Below are 20,382 nucleotides of genomic sequence, written 5' to 3'. Positions count from 1 at the left end.
GACTGCGGGAGGAGGATGGAGAGAGTGATTCTTCTATATGCAGCCACCCCCACCGCTCCTCCTATCCTGCTGCCCCCCAGTGCTCTCTAGCCCCCCAAGTGCTCTCCAGCCCCCCTCCTTGTGCCCTCTAGCCCCCCCAGTGCTCTCCACCTCCCCCCATGCTCTCCAGCCCCCCTCCCTGTGCTTTCCAGCCCCCCCGTGCTCTCTGCCTCCCCCCGTGCTCTCCGCTGCCCACCTGTGCCCTCCAGCCCCCCCAGTGCTCTCCAGCACCTCCAGTGCTCTTTGCCTCCCCCTGTGCTCTCTGCCTCCCCATGCTCCCCACTGCCCCCTGTGCCCTCCACTTCTCCCCCTGTGCCCTCCACTTCTCCCCCAGTGCTCTCCACCTCCCCCCATGCTCTCTGCTGCCCCTCACCCAGTGCCCTCCGCCCCTCACCCAGTGCTCTCCAGCCCCCCCTGTGCTCTCCAGCCCCCCCTGTGCTCTCCACCTCCCCCCTGTGCTCTCTGCCTCTCCTCTGTGCTTTCCGCCCATGCTCTCCGTCTCCCCCCCACAGTGCTCTCCAGCCCCCCTGTGCTCTTGCCTCACCCCATGGATCCTTGTGCTCTCCTCTTCCTCCCTGTGATCTCTGCCTCTCCTCTGTGCTTTCCCCCCATGCTCTCCATCTCCCCCCACAGTGCTCTCCAGCCCCCCCTGTGCTCTCCACCTCCCCCCTGTGCTCTCTGCCTCTCCTCTGTGCTTTCCGCCCATGCTCTCCGTCTCCCCCCCACAGTGCTCTCCAGCCCCCCTGTGCTCTCGCCTCACCCCATGGATCCTTGTGCTCTCCTCTTCCTCCCTGTGCTCTCTGCCTCTCCTCTGTGCTTTCCCCCCATGCTCTCCATCTCCCCCCACAGTGCTCTCCAGCCCCCCTGTGCTCTCGCCTCACCCCATGTTTTCGCCCCTCCCCATGTTCTCAAGGTTCTTCCCTGTGCTCTCTGCCCCCCCCTCCCCCCCGTGCTCTTTCCCAGTCCCCCGCACCTCTGCCGGGTTCCCCCTCCACTCTCCCGGGGAGCCGTCAGGGTGGAGAGTGGGGAAAGGGCCAGTTAACATGTCCTGAGCTGCTCATTCCAAAATGCCGGGCCTATTTTTTGTCCCAGTCTGGGACGAAAAGGTAAGTATGCAGTTGCCTTACAGGTGTTTTTTTTTAATTGCTGCTGTTTACTACCACTTTAAACAACCTTGTTACTAGTCTGAAAAATTAGACCTCAAGCACCCTGTTTTTTTCTGTTTAGGTGGCAGCATCTCTAATCCTTATTCTCTTGCAAAAAACACAGCTGCTGCTGACATGTAGCAGATTTGTTAGATGCTGCATCCCTATCTACATTGTATCCTTTAGTGACATAGCAATCAGTGAGGGGGACCACAGCATGCAGTGGCATCCAACACACCTGGAACTATCAGATTCCAACTATAGCTCTGCAAGAATAAAAGGTTAAAGTTAATGCCGACCATTGTGAGTGCAAGAAATCTCTGGACTGAAGGTGAATATTGCAGCAAAAGACTGTTATTTTATCTTTTTTTTTGCTTGCAAGCTTTTTTATTCAGGTTAAAATGGTGGTACAGGTACATACATCACAGCAAAAGTAATACATTGTTAAATAATAAAGAGGGTTGATGAGATATATTACATTAACAAAGCAATACAGCGAGTTTGAAGTGATAGATTGACAGATATGCATTTTTTTCATAAAAGCAATATGCTAAAAAAAAAAATTTCAAGTCAGATATTTTCCATTAGCCAATTCTGACACTTCGCTCCTACATGTAAAAAATCATAATTTTTCTTCTAGAAAATTACTCAGAACCCCCAAACATTATATATGTTTTTTTTTTTTTTTTTAGCAGAGACCCTAGGTAACAAAATGGTGGTCATTGCAACTTTTTATGTCACACGGTATTTGCGCAGCTATTTTTCAAACACATTTTTTATGGGGGGGGGACAGTTTCATAAATTAAAAAAAAAAAACAAAGAAAAACAAAACCGTAAAATTTAGCCCGATTTTTTTTTTTTTTTTTTTTTTTTTTTTTTTTTTATAATGTGAAAGATGTTACGCTGAGTAAATGGATACCTAACATGTCATGCTTTAAAATTGCGCATAGGAATAGTGCGTGACAGGTCCTCTTTATGGAGAGATCTGGGGTTTATAAGACCCCAGATCTCTTCTCCAGGCTGGAAAGGCTGGAAAGGCTGATGTTAAAAAAAAAAAAAAGAAAAAAAAAAAACTCCGCCATTTCCAGCATGTCCCTGGCATTGTTTACTTCCGCCCACCTGGACATGACCTCATAACATCGCGCTCGGGCCTCCGAGGGTCATAAGAGATGACTGGGGACCATCTGGTCACCAGAAATCTCTATGGTAAGCTTCCGGCAGTGACCAGTTCATTCTCTAGCTCGCCGATCGCAGGAACGAGCCCGGAGAAGCGCCGGAGGGTGTCAGGAAGGGGGGGGTCCCCACCTGCTGCCTGATTAAGCGGCTGAACTGCCACTAAGATTGTTCTTACGGTGTACAGAATCGCTGAAAGACTATATCTGGATGATGCCTGTAGCTGCAGGCATCATTCAGATATACCCACTCAAAGTCCATGAAGTCATATGACATACCTCAGGCGGGAAGTAGTAAATGACCGAAAATGTCACTATTTTATCTTTTAATGAATATTCATTTTTTATCTTGTTATTTTTGACTGGAATTCCGCTTAAATTGTTCACCTTTTCATAAAAAAATGAAAAGGGGAACTAACATGGAACACCCTCTGCACCGCCACCATCCCCCCCTCCCCTGTCGCTGCTGTACTTACCTCCATGGGCTGTCGTTACCCTACACAGCCGGAGCAGTTAAAATCCCCGCTCTTATTTTCTGTGCAGTGCTCTGGGGATGCATGAGTGATTCTTTGTGATGGGGCTGACCAAATAGAATCGCTCTGGTCTGGGAGAAGAGCGAGAAATTCAAATCGCTAGGCCACTGAACTGGTTGCGTGGGTCCAGACAGCTCAGCATCCACGGAGACGGAGGTAAGTGCAGTGAGGGGAGGACTGGGGGGGTGTAATTTTTTCTGAAAAGTTGAATTAACACTTTACAGCTTGTGCAGTTTTTTTTGTAAGCCTTTTATATTTCTTTTTGGCATCATCCAAGAACACTTTCATAATGTGAACACTAAGCTGCAGTAAACAAATTAAAATGTACAAATGTAACATATAATTACTTATATTCATGAGTTATTTAAGGCACACCGGAGCCTGCAGAGAGCAGTATTTTAGAAAAAAATGGGAAATATTGTAGAATTATAAAAACTTTTGTTCAAAATGGAAACTACTGAGTAGCCAAACCGGGCATAATTGTTTGTGAGCCATTTAATAAGCATCCAAAACAAGCATTTAGTGTGCCCACCTAAAAATATGAACTGCTGCAAAAATATATTTCATGATCACCTTCAGACTTTTGCCTAATGCAGCCAAACTTTAACAAGTACATTCTTTATCCAGCCATTTTTTTGTAAAAATGGGGACAATTCCACAACTAACAGCATGTATTAACAAAAGGATTGGCACTTTAACCTGACACAATTTTGTAGAATATTTGTTCATGTACATGCCCAATGATATCCTTTTAATCTACACTATATTGCGAAAAGTATTGTGACTCTTACCTTTACATGCACATGAACTTTAATGGCATCCCAGTCTTAGTCCGTAGGGTTCAATATTGAGTTGACCCACCCTTTGCAGCTATAACAGCTTCAACTCTTCTGGGAAGGCTGTCCACAAGGTTTAGGAGTGTGTCTATGGGAATGTTTGACCATTCTTCCAGAATTGCATTTTTCATATTGGGCACTGATGTGGATGAGAAGGCCTGGCTCCTAGTCTCCGCTCTAATTCATCCCAAAGGTGTTCTACCAGGCTGAGGTCAGGAGAGTCAAATTCCTCCACCCCAAATTCGCTCTTCCATGTGTTTATGGACCTTGCTTTGTGCACTGGTCCAAATCATTTGGTGGAGGGGGGATTATGGTGTGGGGTTGTTTTTCAGGGGTTGGGCTTGGCCCCTTACTTCCAGTGAAGGGAACTCTTAAGGTGTCAGCATACCAAGACATTTTGGACAATTTCATGCTCCCAACTTTGTGGGAACAGTTTGGGGATGGCCCCTTCTGACCTGTTCCAACATAACTGCGCACCAGTGTTCGCCTGTTAGCTGAATTTAGAACATTATGGGGCGTTCACAGGAAATTCGACTGCCCACGGAATGCTCCATAATGAACTGCGGGATCGATCGTCAATGCACTGCAAGATCATAGTGCATTGACAGCTGCTGATTGGCCAAAGCATGCACCTGACCTGCTTTTATTGTTTCACTTCAAGAATTATTAAAATCACTGCTCCTGAAAAACGGCCGTTTTTAAAACCTTGTTTTTGCATTGATGCATGTTCCCTGGGGCAGGTCCCCAAACACTTTTTAAATAACTTGCATATAAGCCTTTAAAATTGACACTTTTCACGTTCGTGTCCCATAGACTTTAACGGTGTTCGCACAAATTTTTTGCCATGTTCGTATGTTCTGCTGTGAACTGAACCGGGGGGTGTTCGGCACACCACTATGCATGATAACTAAAAAAAAAAAAACATCTTTAAGACCATACAGTAGCAACAACGCACAGGTGCAGTATTCAGGAATTTCCATAATCCTCTCCTCGTGTAAATTTCTAATTGTTTCACTCAGAAATCTCCACATTTGGCATCTTTTACAAGTCCTTAGATTTACTACATGGGAGTTTCCTCTCTTTGGGGTAGATTTACTAAAAGCAAATAAACTGTGCTTAGTTATTGTGATAAAGCTCTGATGATTTCCATCATCCAATCATGTACAAGCAAAAATTTGTTTTATAAATTTTCCTTGCTCCTGTTAGCGTATTCTTTACAAAGTGACGTTTTACCACATTTACTAAACCCTGGGGAAAATGAGTGGAACTGCGCAGGCTATTTGCTCTTAGTAAATCAACCCCTTAAATACCTCATTGGTGAATGTCTAAAGGTATGCTAGGGTGCGGTGTTTCTTGTTGCAACATAGGACTGATTATATAATTACGGTAAATTAGTTTGAAGTAGTACATTTCCAACAGAGGCAGGAAAGTGTCTACAACAAACTCTGTTGAAATGCTTGCATTTGATATAGCTGTTCTGGATCAATTTGCTTATTTTAACCACTTGCCTACAGGGCACTTTCACCCCCTTCCTGCCCAGACCAATTTTCAGCGCTCTCACACTTTGAATGACAATTACTCAGTCATGCAACACTGTACCCAAATGAAATGTGCGTCCTTTTTTTCACACGAATAGAGCTTTCTTTTGGTGGTATTTAATCACTAGTGGGTTTTTTATTTTTTGTGCTATAAATAAAAAAAGACAGAAAATTTGGTGAAAAAATGCCTTTTTTTGTTTGTTTCTGTCATAAAAATTTTGCAAATTAGTAATATTTCTTCATACATTTTGGCCAAAATTTATACGACTACATATCTTTGGTAAAAATAACCCTTAGTGTATATTATTTGGTTTTTGTGAAAGTTCTAGAGTCTACAAGCTATGGTGCAAATCATTGAAAATTGATCACACCTGATCACACCTGATGTACTGAAGACTTATCTCATTTCTTGAGACACTAACAAGCCAGGAAAGTACAAATACCCACAAAATGACCCCATTTTGGAAAGCAGACACCCCAATGTATAATCTATGAGGCATAATGAGTCTTTTGAACGGTTCATTTTTTTTCCAGAAGTTTTTGAAAAATGTGGAAAAAAAATGAAAACGCATTTTTTCCCCACAAAGTTGTCCATTTTTAAGATATTTCCAACACATAGCATGTACATAGCAAAAATGACACCCCAAAATACATTCTGCTACTCCTCCTGAGTATGGCGATACCACGTGTCAGGCTTTTACACAGCCTGACCACATACAGAGGCCCACCATTGAAGTAGCACCTTCAGGCGTTCTACAAGCATATATTACACATCTAATTTCCTGACAACCTATTATTTTTGAAGGCCCTTATATTTCTAATACATTGCATTTACATACCAAATATTACACTCCAAAATAAAAATTCTATTGAGGAAAGGGTAAAAAAAGTATTACTTGTGGTTTTAGTAGTGGAGTAGTGGAGTAGAGGAGAGAATTGGTGCAGGCAGCAGGCAGCAGGCAGGGATGTGCTTAGCAACAATAGTAATTATCCAGGCAACAGGTAGGAATATTGTCTATAGTCAGCACAAGGATATCATCAGCACAGCCAAAGCATTTGTCCATAGAAATTGTCCAGGCAGAGACAGCCAACACAGCCATAATATTGGTCCTGGTACACCGTTACCTCCCTGCACTCATTATTGTACCACTCTCCAGCCCTTCATAAACATACTGCCTCTTGCTACAGCTAATTATTTCCATAGTCCAGGTAGCAGGCAGAGGTGTGGTCAGTTTATGCTGCAGGCAGGGGGATGGTAGCAAGTCAGCAGTAGGCTTAGGGCCGCAATCAGGTAAGACCTGTGCACAGGGGCACAGGGGTAGAGGCTTCGACCCACCCAAATCTCTATGAAGCCTCCGGACTCCAGACCCTAATCCGGAAATTACAAAACCCGGAGGCAACAAAAAAAATTGTTTTCTCCACCCGGAAAAACATTTCTGGAGCCCCTCACATGTGAGACCCCTGTGTCCTACAGTAGCAGGGCAACAGATCAGTCCAAGCGGTAGGCAAAAGCAAAGTCCATAAAACAGGCCAGGGTCAGATGACGTGCAAGCAGTCCAAGTGGTGGGCAGAAGCGTAGTTGGTAAAACAGGCCATGGTCAGTTCACATGTAAGCAGTCCAAACAGTAGGCAGAAGCGTAGTTGGTAAAACAGGCCAAGGTCAGTTCACATGAAAGCAGTCCAAACAGTAGGCAGAAGCATAGTTGGTAAAAAAGGTAAGGGTCGGTTCACATGTAAGCAGTCCAAACGGTTGGCAGAGGCATAGTCAAAAAACAGGCCAGGGTCAGTTCACGTAGAAGGCAGTGAAATGGTTATTTGAGGAAGCATGGGAAATGGTCAGCACAGATGATGAAAATGGGGAAGTGGTTAACCACTTGCCGACCGCCTAACGTAGATATACGTCGGCAGAGTGGCACGGGCAGGCAGAATCACGTATATATACGTGATCTGCCTCCCGCGGGCGGGGGGTCCGATCGGACCCCCCCCCGGTGCCAGCGGCGGTCGGCATCTGACTGGGAGCGTCGGGAGGCGAGGGGGAGACCATCCGATCGTGGCCCCCCCCTCGCGATCGCTCCCAGCCAATGGGAATCCTCCTCTGCCTGTGTGTAGTTTCACACAGGCAGAGGATGTGATGTCATCTCTCCTCGGTCTGGCAGTTTCCGTCCAGCGCCGAGGAGAGAAGACATGTAAGTGCACACAACACAAACACACACAGTAGAACATGCCAGGCATACCTTACACCCCCGATCCCCCCCCGATCGCCCCCCGATCCCCCCCCAATCACCCCCCCCCCCTGTCACAAACTGACATTAGCAGTATTTTTTTTTTTTTTCTGATTACTGCATAGTGTCAGTTTGTGACAGTTACAGTGTTAGGGCAGTGAGTGTTAGGCCCCCTTTAGGTCTAGGATACCCCCCTAACCCCCCCTAATAAAGTTTTAACCCCTTGATCACCCCCTGTCACCAGTGTCACTAAGCGATCATTTTTCTGATCGCTGTATTAGTGTCGCTGGTGACGCTAGTTAGTGAGGTAAATATTTAGGTTTGCCGTCAGCGTTTTATAGCGACAGGGACCCCCATATACTATCTAATAAATGTTTTAACCCCTTGATTGCCCCCTAGTTAACCCTTTCACCACTGATCACCGTATAACTGTTACGGGTGACGCTGGTTAGGTTTGTTTATTTTTCATAGTGTCAGGGCACCCGCCGTTTATTACCGAATAAAAGTTTAGCCCCCTGATCGCCCGGCGGTGATATGCGTCGCCCCAGGCAGCGTCAGATTAGCGCCAGTACCGCTAACACCCACGCACGCAGCATACGCCTCCCTTAGTGGTATAGTATCTGAACGGATCAATATCTGATCCGATCAGATCTATACTAGCGTCCCCAGCAGTTTAGGGTTCCCAAAAACGCAGTGTTAGCGGGATCAGCCCAGATACCCGCTAGCACCTGCGTTTTGCCCCTCTGCCCAGCCCACCCAAGTGCAGTATCGATCGATCACTGTCACTTACAAAACACTAAACGCATAACTGCAGCGTTCGCAGAGTCAGGCCTGATCCCTGCGATCGCTAACAGTTTTTTTGGTAGCGTTTTGGTGAACTGGCAAGCACCAGCCCCAAGCAGTGTCAGGTTAGCGCCAGTACCGCTAACACCCACGCACGCAGCATACGCCTCCCTTAGTGGTATAGTATCTGATCGGATCAATATCTGATCCGATCAGATTTATACTAGCATCCCCAGCAGTTTAGGGTTCCCACAAACGCAGTGTTAGCGGGATCAGCCCAGATACCTGCTAGCACCTGCGTTTTGCCCCTCCGCCCGGCCCAGCCCACCCAAGTGCAGTATCGATCGATCACTGACACTTACAAAACACTAAACGCATAACTGCAGCGTTCGCAGAGTCAGGCCTGATCCTTGCGATCGCTAACAGTTTTTTTGGTAGCGTTTTGGTGAACTGGCAAGCACCAGCGGCCTAGTACACCCCGGTCGTAGTCAAACCAGCACTGCAGTAACACTTGGTGACGTGGCGAGTCCCATAAGTGCAGTTCAAGCTGGTGAGGTGGCAAGCACAAGTAGTGTCCCGCTGCCACCAAGAAGACAAACACAGGCCCGTCGTGCCCATAGTGCCCTTCCTGCTGCATTCGCCAATCCTAATTGGGAACCCACCGCTTCTGCAGCGCCCGTACTTCCCCCATTCACATCCCCAACCAAATGCAGTCGGCTGCATGAGAGGCATTTTCTTTATGTCCTCCCGAGTACCCCTACCCAACGAACCCCCAAAAAAGATGTCGTGTCTGCAGCAAGCGCGGATATAGGCGTGACACCCACTATTATTGTCCCTCCTGTCCTGACAATCCTGGTCTTTGCATTGGTGAATGTTTTGAACGCTACCATTCACTAGTTGAGTATTAGCGTAGGGTACAGCATTGCACAGACTAGGCACACTTTCACAGGGTCTCCCAAGATGCCATCGCATTTTGAGAGACCCGAACCTGGAACCGGTTACCGTTATAAAAGTTAGTTACAAAAAAAAGTGTAAAAAAAAAAAAAAAAAAAAAAACACATACAAAAATATAAAATAAAAAAAAATAGTTGTCGTTTTATTGTTCTCTCTCTCTCTCTATTCTCTCTCTATTGTTCTGCTCTTTTTTACTGTATTCTATTCTGCAATGTTTTATTGTTATTATGTTTTATCATGTTTGCTTTTCAGGTATGCAATTTTTTATACCTTACCGTTTACTGTGCTTTATTGTTAACCATTTTTTTGTCTTCAGGTACGCCATTCACGACTTTGAGTGGTTATACCAGAATGATGCCTGCAGGTTTAGGTATCATCTTGGTATCATTCTTTTCAGCCAGCGGTCGGCTTTCATGTAAAAGCAATCCTAGCGGCTAATTAGCCTCTAGACTGCTTTTACAAGCAGTGGGAGGGAATGCCCCTCCCCCCCAACGTCTTCCGTGTTTTTCTCTGGCTCTCCTGTCTCAACAGGGAACCTGAAAATGCAGCCGGTGATTCAGCCAGCTGACCATAGAGCTGATCAGAGACCAGAGTGGCTCCAAACATCTCTATGGCCTAAGAAACCGGAAGCTACGAGCATTTTATGACTTAGATTTCGCCGGATGTAAACAGCGCCATTGGGAAATTGGGAAAGCATTTTATCACACCGATCTTGGTATGGTCAGATGCTTTGAGGGCAGAGGAGAAATCTAGGGTCTAATAGACCCCAATTTTTGCAAAAAAGAGTACCTGTCACTACCTATTGCTATGATAGGGGATATTTACATTCCCTGAGATAACAATAAAAATGATTAAAAAAAAAAAAATGAAAGGAACAGTTTAAAAATAAGATAAAAAAATAATAATAATAAAGAAAAAAAAAAAAAAAAAAAAAAAAAGCACCCCTGTCCCCCCTGCTCTCGCGCTAAGGCGAACGCAAGCGTCGGTCTGGCGTCAAATGTAAACAGCAATTGCACCATGCATGTGAGGTATCGCCGCGAAGGTCAGATCGAGGGCAGTAAGTTTAGCAGTAGACCTCCTCTGTAAATCTAAAGTGGTAACCTGTAAAGGCTTTTAAAGGCTTTTAAAAATGTATTTAGTTTGTCGCCACTGCACGTTTGTGCGCAATTTTAAAGCATGTCATGTTTGGTATCCATGTACTCGGCCTAAGATCATCTTTTTTATTTCATCAAACATTTGGGCAATATAGTGTGTTTTAGTGCATTAAAATGTAAAAAAGTGTGTTTTTTCCCCAAAAAATGCGTTTGAAAAATCGCTGCGCAAATACTGTGTGAAAAAAAAAAATGAAACACCCACCATTTTAATCTGTAGGGCATTTGCTTTAAAAAAAATATATAATGTTTGGGGGTTCAAAGTAATTTTCTTGCAAAAAAAAATTATTTTTTTATGTAAACAATAAGTGTCAGAAAGGGCTTTGTCTTCAAGTGGTTAGAAGTGTGGGTGATGTGTGACATAAGCTTCTAGATGTTGTGCATAAAATGCCAGGACAGTTCAAAACCCCCCCAAATGACCCCATTTTGGAAAGTAGACACCCCAAGCTATTTGCTGAGAGTCATGTTGAGTCCATGGAATAATTTATATTGTGACACAAGTTGCGGGAAAGAGACAATTTTTTATTTTTTTTATTTTTTTTTGCGCAAAGTTGTCACTAAATGATATATTGCTCAAACATGCCATGGGAATATGTGAAATTACACCCCAAAATACATTCTGCTGCTTCTCCTGAGTATGGGGATACCACATGTGTGAGACTTTTTGGGAGCCTAGCCGCGTACGGGACCCCGAAAACCAAGCACCGCCTTCAGGCTTTCTAAGGCCGTAAATTTTTGATTTCACTCTTCACTGCCTATCACAGTTTCGGAGGCCATGGAATGCCCAGGTGGCAAAAAAACCCCCCAAATGACCCCATTTTGGAAAGTAGACACCCCAAGCTATTTGATGAGAGGTATAGTGAGTATTTTGCAGACCTCACTTTTTGTCACAAAGTTTTGAAAATTGAAAAAAGAAAAAAAAAAAAAATTTTTTTCTCGTCTTTCTTTATTTTCAAAAACAAATGAGAGCTGCAAAATACTCACCATGCCTCGCAGCAAATAGCTTGGGGTGTCTACTTTCCAAAATGGGGTCATTTGGGGGGGGTTTGTGCCACCTGGGCATTCCATGGCCTCCGAAACTGTGATAGGCAGTGAGGAGTAAAATCAAAAATGTACGCCCTTAGAAATCCTGAAGGCAGTGCTTGGTTTTCGGGGCCCCGTACGCGGCTAGGCTCCCAAAAAGTCCCACACATGTGGTATCCCCATACTCAGGAGAAGCAGCTAAATGTATTTTGGGGTGCAATTCCACATATGCCCATGGCCTGTGTGAGCAATATATCATTTAGTGACAACTTTGTGCAAAAAAAAAAAAAAAAAAAAAAAAATTTGTCACTTTCCCGCAACTTGTGTCAAAATATAAAACATTCCATGGACTCAACATGCCTCAAAGCAAATAGCTTGGGGTGTCTACTTTCCAAAATGGGGTCATTTGGGGGGTTTTATGTCATCTGGGCATTTTATGGCCTTCAAAACTGTGATAGGTAGTGAGGAGTAAAATCAAAAATGTACGCCCTTAGAAATCCTGAAGGCAGTGATTGGTTTTCGGGGCCCCGTACGCGGCTAGGCTCCAAAAAGTCCCACACATGTGGTATCCCCATACTCAGGAGAAGCAGCTAAATGTATTTTGGGGTGCAATTCCACATATGCCCATGGCCTGTGTGAGCAATATATCATTTAGTGACAACTTTTTGTAATTTTTTTTTTTTTTTTTTTTTTTTGTCATTGTTCAATCACTTGGGACAAAAAAAATGAATATTCAATGGGCTCAACATGCCTCTCAGCAAATTCCTTGGGGTGTCTACTTTCCAAAATGGGGTCATTTGTGGGGGTTTTGTACTGCCCTGCCATTTTAGCACCTCAAGAAACGACATAGGCAGTCATAAATTAAAGGCTGTGTAAATTCCAGAAAATGTACCCTAGTTTGTAGACGCTATAACTTTTGCGCAAACCAATAAATATACACTTATTGACATTTTTTTTACCAAAGACATGTGGCCGAATACATTTTGGCCTAAATGTATGACTAAAATTGAGTTTATTGGATTTTTTTTAGAACAAAAAGTAGAAAATATCATTTTTTTTCAAAATTTTCGGTCTTTTTCCGTGTATAGCGCAAAAAATAAAAACGGCAGAGGTGATCAAATACTATCAAAAGAAAGCTCTATTTGTGGGAAGAAAAGGACGCAAATTTCGTTTGGGTACAGCATTGCATGACCGCGCAATTAGCAGTTAAAGCGACGCAGTGCCGAATTGTAAAAAGTGCTCTGGTCAGGAAGGGGGTAAAACCTTCCGGGGCTGAAGTGGTTAAGAATATGGGCTAATATTTAAGGGATGTGTGGTATAGTCTGAAGCATTCACCAATGCAAAGGGTGGGTTCAAGGGGACACTGGGGACAATGGTAGCTGGTATCTCTTTGAAATCCTTTACTGCTGCATACTCAACATCTTTTTTGGTGTCTTCGGCCTGCTTCAGATGGGGGAATGTGGTCCGGGAAGTGGCGTTCATGAAGTCGGCTAACAGAATCAGAGCGAAGGTTTTCTTGGGGGGGTCTTTGATGGTAGATGAGGGACGTGACAACTTCTTCAATGAATTTTAGGAAGTGGGCAGGGCTTTCGGTGGATTTGGTGTAAATTATGTAGGCATTATAAATGGCAAAATGAATTAGAGTGCTACTTTCTTGTACCAGAAACGGGACCTCCTTATTGCTAAATAGGGCTGAAGCATTTGGTCGTTGAAATCCCCCCCCCCCCCCCATGTACAGATTGTAATCTTGTACACATTTTGGCTATACAATGGGACCTCGTCTTCTCTGAACTTAGTGTCGTCATGGATAGTGGACATCATGTACACATTCCTGGTATCCTTCCACCTCAAGGCCAGCACTTCGTTGCATTTCAAAGTTGTTCTTTCTCCCCTTTACAATTTCTTGTTTACTATGGCTTGTGGGAAGCCCTTTCTATTCTTTCTGGAGGTTCCACAGGCCAGGGTTTGTGCGAGGGATAGGTGTTTGAAAAGGGGCAGGCTGGTATAAAAGTTATCCAGGTATATGTGGTAACCTTTCATCAGCAGTGGGTAGGCCAGGTCCCATACAATTTTACCAGTTGTGCCCATGTAGGCCGGGCACTCAGGGGGCTGGAGCTGGGAATCTCTTCCTTCGTATATGCGGAACACATACAGATATCCCGTGACTCTCTAGCAAAACTTATAAAATTTCACTCCGTATTTGGCCCTTTTGCTAGGAATGTATTGTTTTATTCCTAGCCAGCCTGAAAAGAGTACCAGGGACTCATCTACACATATATGCTTATCGGGGACATAGAGTTCTGCAAATCGTTGGGAAAAGAAATTGAGTGGGCGTTGAGAGGGCACTGGGTGTTGTCACTGAAATGAAGGAAGCGCATTATCATTTCGTATCGGGACCTGGGCATTACAGAATAATAAATGGGCATGTGGTGAATAGGGTGGGTGGACCAATAGGCATGTCCTTCATTTTTTTTGTAAACCCCATGTTTATGGTGAGGCCTATAAACATTTTGAACTCCTCCAGAGTCAAATCCTTCCACTCGAATGGACGGGCGTAAGAAGATTGGGGGTTGTTGGCAATATGCTGCTGGGCATATAAATTGGTCTGGTCCACGATGAGTTGCAGCAAAGTGTTGGGCAAAAATAAATTAAAACAATCAATTTCAGAAAAATTTTGGGTATTGGCCTGCACACCTGGCTGTGCGGTGAAAGGGGGAATTCTTGCAGATCCTGAGTCGGAAGGCAGCCATGTTGGATTGGCAAGACCATCTGGGAGATATGTAACGGCCCTGGCTCTTGGGGGACGTGGCACTCCAGTGCTGGTAGTTGGAGTTCCTGTGCTGGCATTTGGGCGTGATGCTGCGGAAGTGCTGGTACTGGGCATTTCTTGTGGCCTTTCACTGGCGGCAGCTCTAGGACTGGGCCTTTGGTTTTGGGGTCTATCGCTGGCAGCAGCGCTGGTACTGGGAATTTGATCCTGGGGTATATTGCTGGTGGCTGCCTGGTTTCCAGAGCGCCATGCTCTTTTAGGAGGGATCCATTCTTCCTCTGAATCGTTTGCCGATCCACTACTTTCGATCAGTTCAAATGCTGAATTTGATTCACAATCGGAATTGGCATTTGAATCTGATGAGAGCTCCCCGCTGCTCTCATCAGTCATGGAGAGGATCTGGAACGCCTCCTCACTTGTAGAGAATCTTTTGGACATTTTTTCTGATGGGCTGTGTGACAGGTGACAAATTACGGTGATTGATGGGCGACAGGTGATGGGTAACAGGTGACGGTCACTGATGGGCGACAGGTGATCGGTGATGTGCGATGGTCACTGGTGGGTGACAGGTAACGGGTGTCAGTCACTGATGGCAGTCTCTGATGGTGACTGGTGCACTTTATGGGACTGATAGGTGACAGATGAGGGTCACAGATGGTTCACTGACGACGGTCACTGATGGCGGTCACTGATGACAGTCACTGAAGGGTGACCGGTGCACCGCTGACCGCAGTCTCTGACGGTGACAGGTGCACTTTGTGGGCACTGACGGGTGACAGGTGCACTTTGTGGGCACTGGCAGGTGACAGGTGCACTTTGTGGGCACTGACGGGTGACAGGTGCACTTTGTGGGCACTGACTGGTGACAGGTGCACTTTTATAAGTACTGATGTGGTGACTGTTGGGTGACAGCTGTAATTGGGGGGGGGGGGGGTGATATGACAGGTTCTGTTTGTGGTGTTGGTGCAGTACACTACAGAACACACATACAGTAGATCGGTCACTCACTGCTCCTGGCTCTTCTCTCATCACACTGGAAACTGTGTGTGAGGAGAGAAGAGCCGGTGACAGCTAGTAACCGGTCTTTGTTTACAGTTAGTGATTAGTAGATCACAGCCGATCACGTGGTAAACAGCCACCAGCCATTGGCTGTTTACCCTTGTCGGTGACGAGCAGTGTTCCTGGGAACACGCCGCCACCGACGTGACCGCGCTGCGCGCTCCCGATCACATGCATTCGCGGTCTAAAGCGGGGAATACCCCTTTGTGATCGGCCGTGACGTAAACGCGGCCGATCACATGGTGAACAGCCATGCCCAATGGCTGTTCATCCCTGTCAGTGATGCGCTGTGTCCCGGGGACATGGCGACACCGACAGAGCAGGGCTGCGCGCCCGCGATCGCGCGCATGCCCTGTGTAAACCAGTCGCCGTCATATGACGGCGGCCCAGAACAAGAGCCGCACTGCTCCGCCATCATATGACGGTGGGCGGGCAGCAACAGGTTAAACAACATTGGCATTTCACTTTATAATGTTGAATGTTATATGGGATTCCATAAAACAAAGATTTAGGCTGATGTAATTTTTGTTACTGAACAGAAACTTGAAACGTATGGCCTGTACACACAATCCAAAAAAATCGGACGAAAAATACCGCTTTCGGCGCGATCGGACGATAATCGGATCGTTAGTACAGAGCTTTTGAGAGCCGATCATGACAGTTTGTCCGATTATTATCCAATGGGACAAGCACAAAAATTTCTCTCGTATACCAGATTGTACGATTTTTGTTTAATTAATACAGTTGTCATCCGAAAACACAATACAAATACACTACAACACATGACATCACTTCCGATTTTTTATTTTGTCGTTCGAGAATTTTCATAACTTTAGTAAACTCTCCATTGTTGATATGCGGCTAGCATGCAAAAAAAAACAAAAAACGGACGATCTGTTGTCAGATTTTCAGATTGTGTGTACGGGATTAGGCTACAGCCTGTCCTCTATGAAAGAAGGATGTTACTGCTGAAATAACAGCTGGGTTGTGTCTTGAATGATTATTTTGCAAGCTCTGCCAAGTGACATGTTACTGCGTGTGCCGGCAGTTAAAAGGTTGTGCAACCAGGAAGAGCAACCTTCAGTTGTCAGTATAAAAAAGATACGTTCTACTATTTCCAGTTTTCCTATTAGAGATCCCAAAACCTTATTCGCCGACAAAGTAGCAGAAAAGTCAATAGTCTGCTTGCTGCCTGCTATGAGTATAATTTAATCCTCTTTAGGGCACAGATACTGTCATAGTGACTATGATGAATACAATAAGTAGTGTTTGTTTCCTTTTGCAAAACTTTAACGTCCTATTTTTTTATTTTTTTCAATCAAATCGTCTTATTGATTTTTTTTTTATTATTTTTTTGTAGAAGCCAGTCCAGATTCTGTGTGGAAAACAGGGATATTGTTTACTTCACAGAGGAATAGCTACATGACTTGGAGATACAGTATCTCACAAAAGTGAGTACACCCCTCACATTTTTGTAAATATGTTACTATATCTTTTCATGTGACAACACTGAAGAAATGACACTTTGCTACAATGTAAAGTAGTGAGTGTACAGCTTGTATAACAGTGTAAATTTGCTGTCCCCTCAAAATAACTCAACACACAGCCATTAATGTCTAAAACCGCTGGCAACCAAAGTGAGTACACCCCTAAGTGACCATGTCCAAATTGGGCCTAATTAGCCATTTTCCCTCCCCGGTGTCATGTGACTCGTTAGTGTTACAAGGTCTCAGGTGTGAATGGGGAGCAGGTGTGTTAAATTTGGTGTTTTCGCTCTCATACTGGTCACTGGAAGTTCAACATGGCACCTCATGGCAAAGAACTCTCTTAAGATCTGAAAATAAGAAATGTTGCTCTACAGAAAGATGGCCTAGGCTATAAGAAGATTGCCAAGACCCTGAATCTGAGCTGTAGCATGGTGGCCAAGACCATACAGCAGTTTAACAGGACAGGTTCCACTCAGAACAGGCCTCGCCATGGTCGACCAAGGAGGTTGAGTGCACGTGCTCAGCGTCATATCCAGAGGTTGACATATGAGTGCTGCAGAGGTTAAAGGGGTGGGGGGTCAGCCTGTCAGTGTTCAGACCATACGCTGCACACTGCATCAAATTGGTCTGCATGGCTGTCATCCCAGAAGGAAGCCTCTTCTAAAGATGATGCACAAGAAAGCCCACAAACAGTTTTTTGAAGACAAGCAGACTAAGGACATGGATTACTGGAACCATGTCCTGTGGTCTGATGAGACCAATATAAACTTATTTGGTTCAGATGGTGTCAAGCCTGTGTGGTTGCAACCAGGTGAGGAGTACAAAGACAAGCGTGTCTTGCCTACAGTCAAGCATGGTGGTGGGAGTGTCATGGTCTGGGGCTGCATGAGTGCTGCTGGCACTGGGAAGCTACAGTTCATTTGGGGAACCATGAATGCCAACATGTACTGTGACATACTGAAGCAGAGCATGATCCCCTCCCTTCGGAGACTGGGCCGCAGAGCAATATTCCAACATGATAACCACCCCAAACACACCTCCAAGACGACCACTGCTTTGCTTAAGAAGCTAAGCGTAAAGATGATGGACTGGTTAAGCATGTCTCCAGACCTAAACCTTATTGAGCATCTGTGGAGCATCCTCAAACATAAGGTGGAGGAGTGTAAGGTCTCCAACATCCACCAGCTCTGTGATATCGTCATGGAGAAGTGGAAGAGGACTCAAGTGGAAACCTATGAAGCTCTGGTGAACTCCACGCCCAAGAGGGTTAAGGCAGTGCTGGAAAACAATGGCGGCCACACAAAATATTGACACTTTGGACTCAATTTGGACATTTACACTTAGGGGTGTACTCACTTTTGTTGCCAGCGATTTAGACATTAATGGCTGTGTGTGGAGTTATTTTGAGGGTACAGCAAATTTACACTGTTATACAAGCTGTACACTCACTACTTTACATTGTAGCAAAGTATCATTTCTTCAGTGTTGTCACATGAAAAGATAATAAAAAAATTACAAAAATGTGAGAGGTGTACTCACTTTTGTGAGATACTGTAGCTCTGAATTGCACAGGGCCTCCTAGGATCTGATTTCTCACAGACTGGGGTTTCACAAATGGTAGGTTTTGGGCTTTTTTGTATGTTTTGGGTGCTTCTGGTTACAGTTTAGGCTGAAAGGGGTTTTACCTCTTTAGTCTTATTTATTTTCACCAGTGTTGCCAAACACAGGTAAACAAGTTTTGGTCCTGGACGAGTTACGATCATATAATATCTATCTTTTTTCACCAGCTTTTCTATGTGTAATGGCATACTTAAAGTAGTATTAAAGGGTTAGTTCGCCTTTATAAAAAAACTGCCTATGCAGAAAAGGGATGTTTGTAGATAAAAACAAATCCTGCAGCTCTGACTAAAGTTGAACAATGCCCCTTACAATAGGCGTAAGCAGGGGCGAGGTGTAACTACAGGGATTGCAGCGGTCTCAAGTGTGAACCGACCCCATGCTCTTGGGAGCCTGTGGGCCTCTCCTGTACACCTGGACAGGAGGTGCAGCTTATAGAAAAACAGATCCCCTCCATTTCCTTCCTGCACCAGCTGAAAGCCTGCTTCTCATCCTCTCCCTCCCACAGGCATTCAGTGGCTGCAGGTAGAAAATGGAGCGGAGTCATTTCTCTACATGCCCCCCCACTATCCTGGTCCTGCTGCTCCCCTGTGTGCTCTCCTTCCCCCCGTTATCCCCCCACAGTGCTGCCAGCTTCCTCCCTCCCCTCTTTGCCAACTGCTGCAGGGGATGTGTCTGGACGGATAGCAGAAGGGGTCGATAAATATGTGCATTTCCGTCCCCTTGCTTTTCTGAATGGGCAGAGTCCGTGATCAGTACCAAATCTTTTCTGCTATTTTGTGGAGGAACTACTAGGTCACACTTGCGACCGGGCCCTGGCATTCTAGCACTGGACTCTGAGGGAAGAGCGGGGGTCAGGGGAGCCCTTCATGGTTTCTTGCACCGGTGTTCTTGCACCGGGGTCCTGAAGGTTCTAGTTATGCCTCTGGATGTAGGCAATTTACATACACTATATTGTCAAAAGCATTGAGATGCTTACCTTTTACACGCACATGAACTTTATGGCATCCAAATCTTAGTCTGTAGGGTTCTCTATTGGGTTGGCCCACCCTTTGCAGCTATAATAACTTCAACTCCTCTGGGAAGGCTGTCCACAATGTTTAGGAGTGTGTCTATGGGAATGTTTGATTATTCTTCCAGAAACGCATTTGTGAGGCCAGTCAGTGGTGTTGGACGAGAAGGCCCGGCCTCGCAGTCTCCACTGTAATTCATCCTAAAGGTGTTCTATCGGGTTAAGGTCAGGACTCTGTGCAGGCCAGTCAAGTTTCTGCACCCCAACTCTCTAATCCACACTATAGTGCCAAAAGTATTGGGCCACCCCTCCAAAACATTTGGTGGAGGGGGGGTTATGGTGTGGGGTAGTTTTTCAGTGGTTGGGCTTGGCCCCTTAGTTTCACTGAAGGGAACTCTTAAGGCATCAGCATACCAGGACAATATCATGCTCCCAACTTTTTGGGAACAGTTTGGGGATGACCCTTTCCTGTTCCAACATGACTGCGCACCAGTGCACAAAGCAAAGTCCATGAAGTCATGTGTGAGTGAGTTTGGAATGGTCTGCAGTCCTGACTTCAACCTGATGGGATGACCCTTGGGATGAATTGGAGCGGAGATTGCGAGTCAGACCTTCTTGTCCAAAATCAGTGCCCAACCTCACAAATTTGCTTCTGTAAGAATGGTCAAACATTCCCATAAACACACTCCTAAACCTTGTGGACAGCCTTCCGAGAAGCTGTTATAGGTGCAAAAGGGTGGGCCAACTCAATATTGAACCCTACGGACTAAGACAATACTTTTGACAATATAGTATATCTTCTGAAGCCTGATGTAGGAGGTGAGCAGTAAAGGAAAGGCCTCACCTAGCAATGCCCTGAGAGTATTCCAGTCATGTTCAGGAGATACGTAAATAGCCTACACCTATAGCAAGGGCATTATTCTACTTTTGTCAGAGCTGCACAGTTTGTTTTTATCTACTGACACCTTTATCTGCATACACAGTATTTTGGTAAAGGTGAACTATGCCTTTAAACCCTCAGAGTATTTTAGTTTATCACAT

General features: G+C 45.2%; 1 protein-coding gene across 1 annotated transcript in view; it reads left to right on the top strand.

Moving 5' to 3' along the window:
• The window catches only part of PITPNM3 (PITPNM family member 3), a 1,020,867-nt gene that overhangs the window by 158,083 nt on the left and 842,402 nt on the right, over nucleotides 1–20,382 (top strand). The window lies entirely within an intron of this gene.

This window comes from Aquarana catesbeiana, linkage group LG02 (genome assembly GCF_042186555.1).
Source record: "Aquarana catesbeiana isolate 2022-GZ linkage group LG02, ASM4218655v1, whole genome shotgun sequence".
NCBI classification, from domain to species: Eukaryota; Metazoa; Chordata; class Amphibia; order Anura; family Ranidae; genus Aquarana; species Aquarana catesbeiana.
The sequence above is the reverse complement of the archived record's forward strand: the minus strand, read 5'-3'. Positions and strand labels throughout refer to the sequence as shown.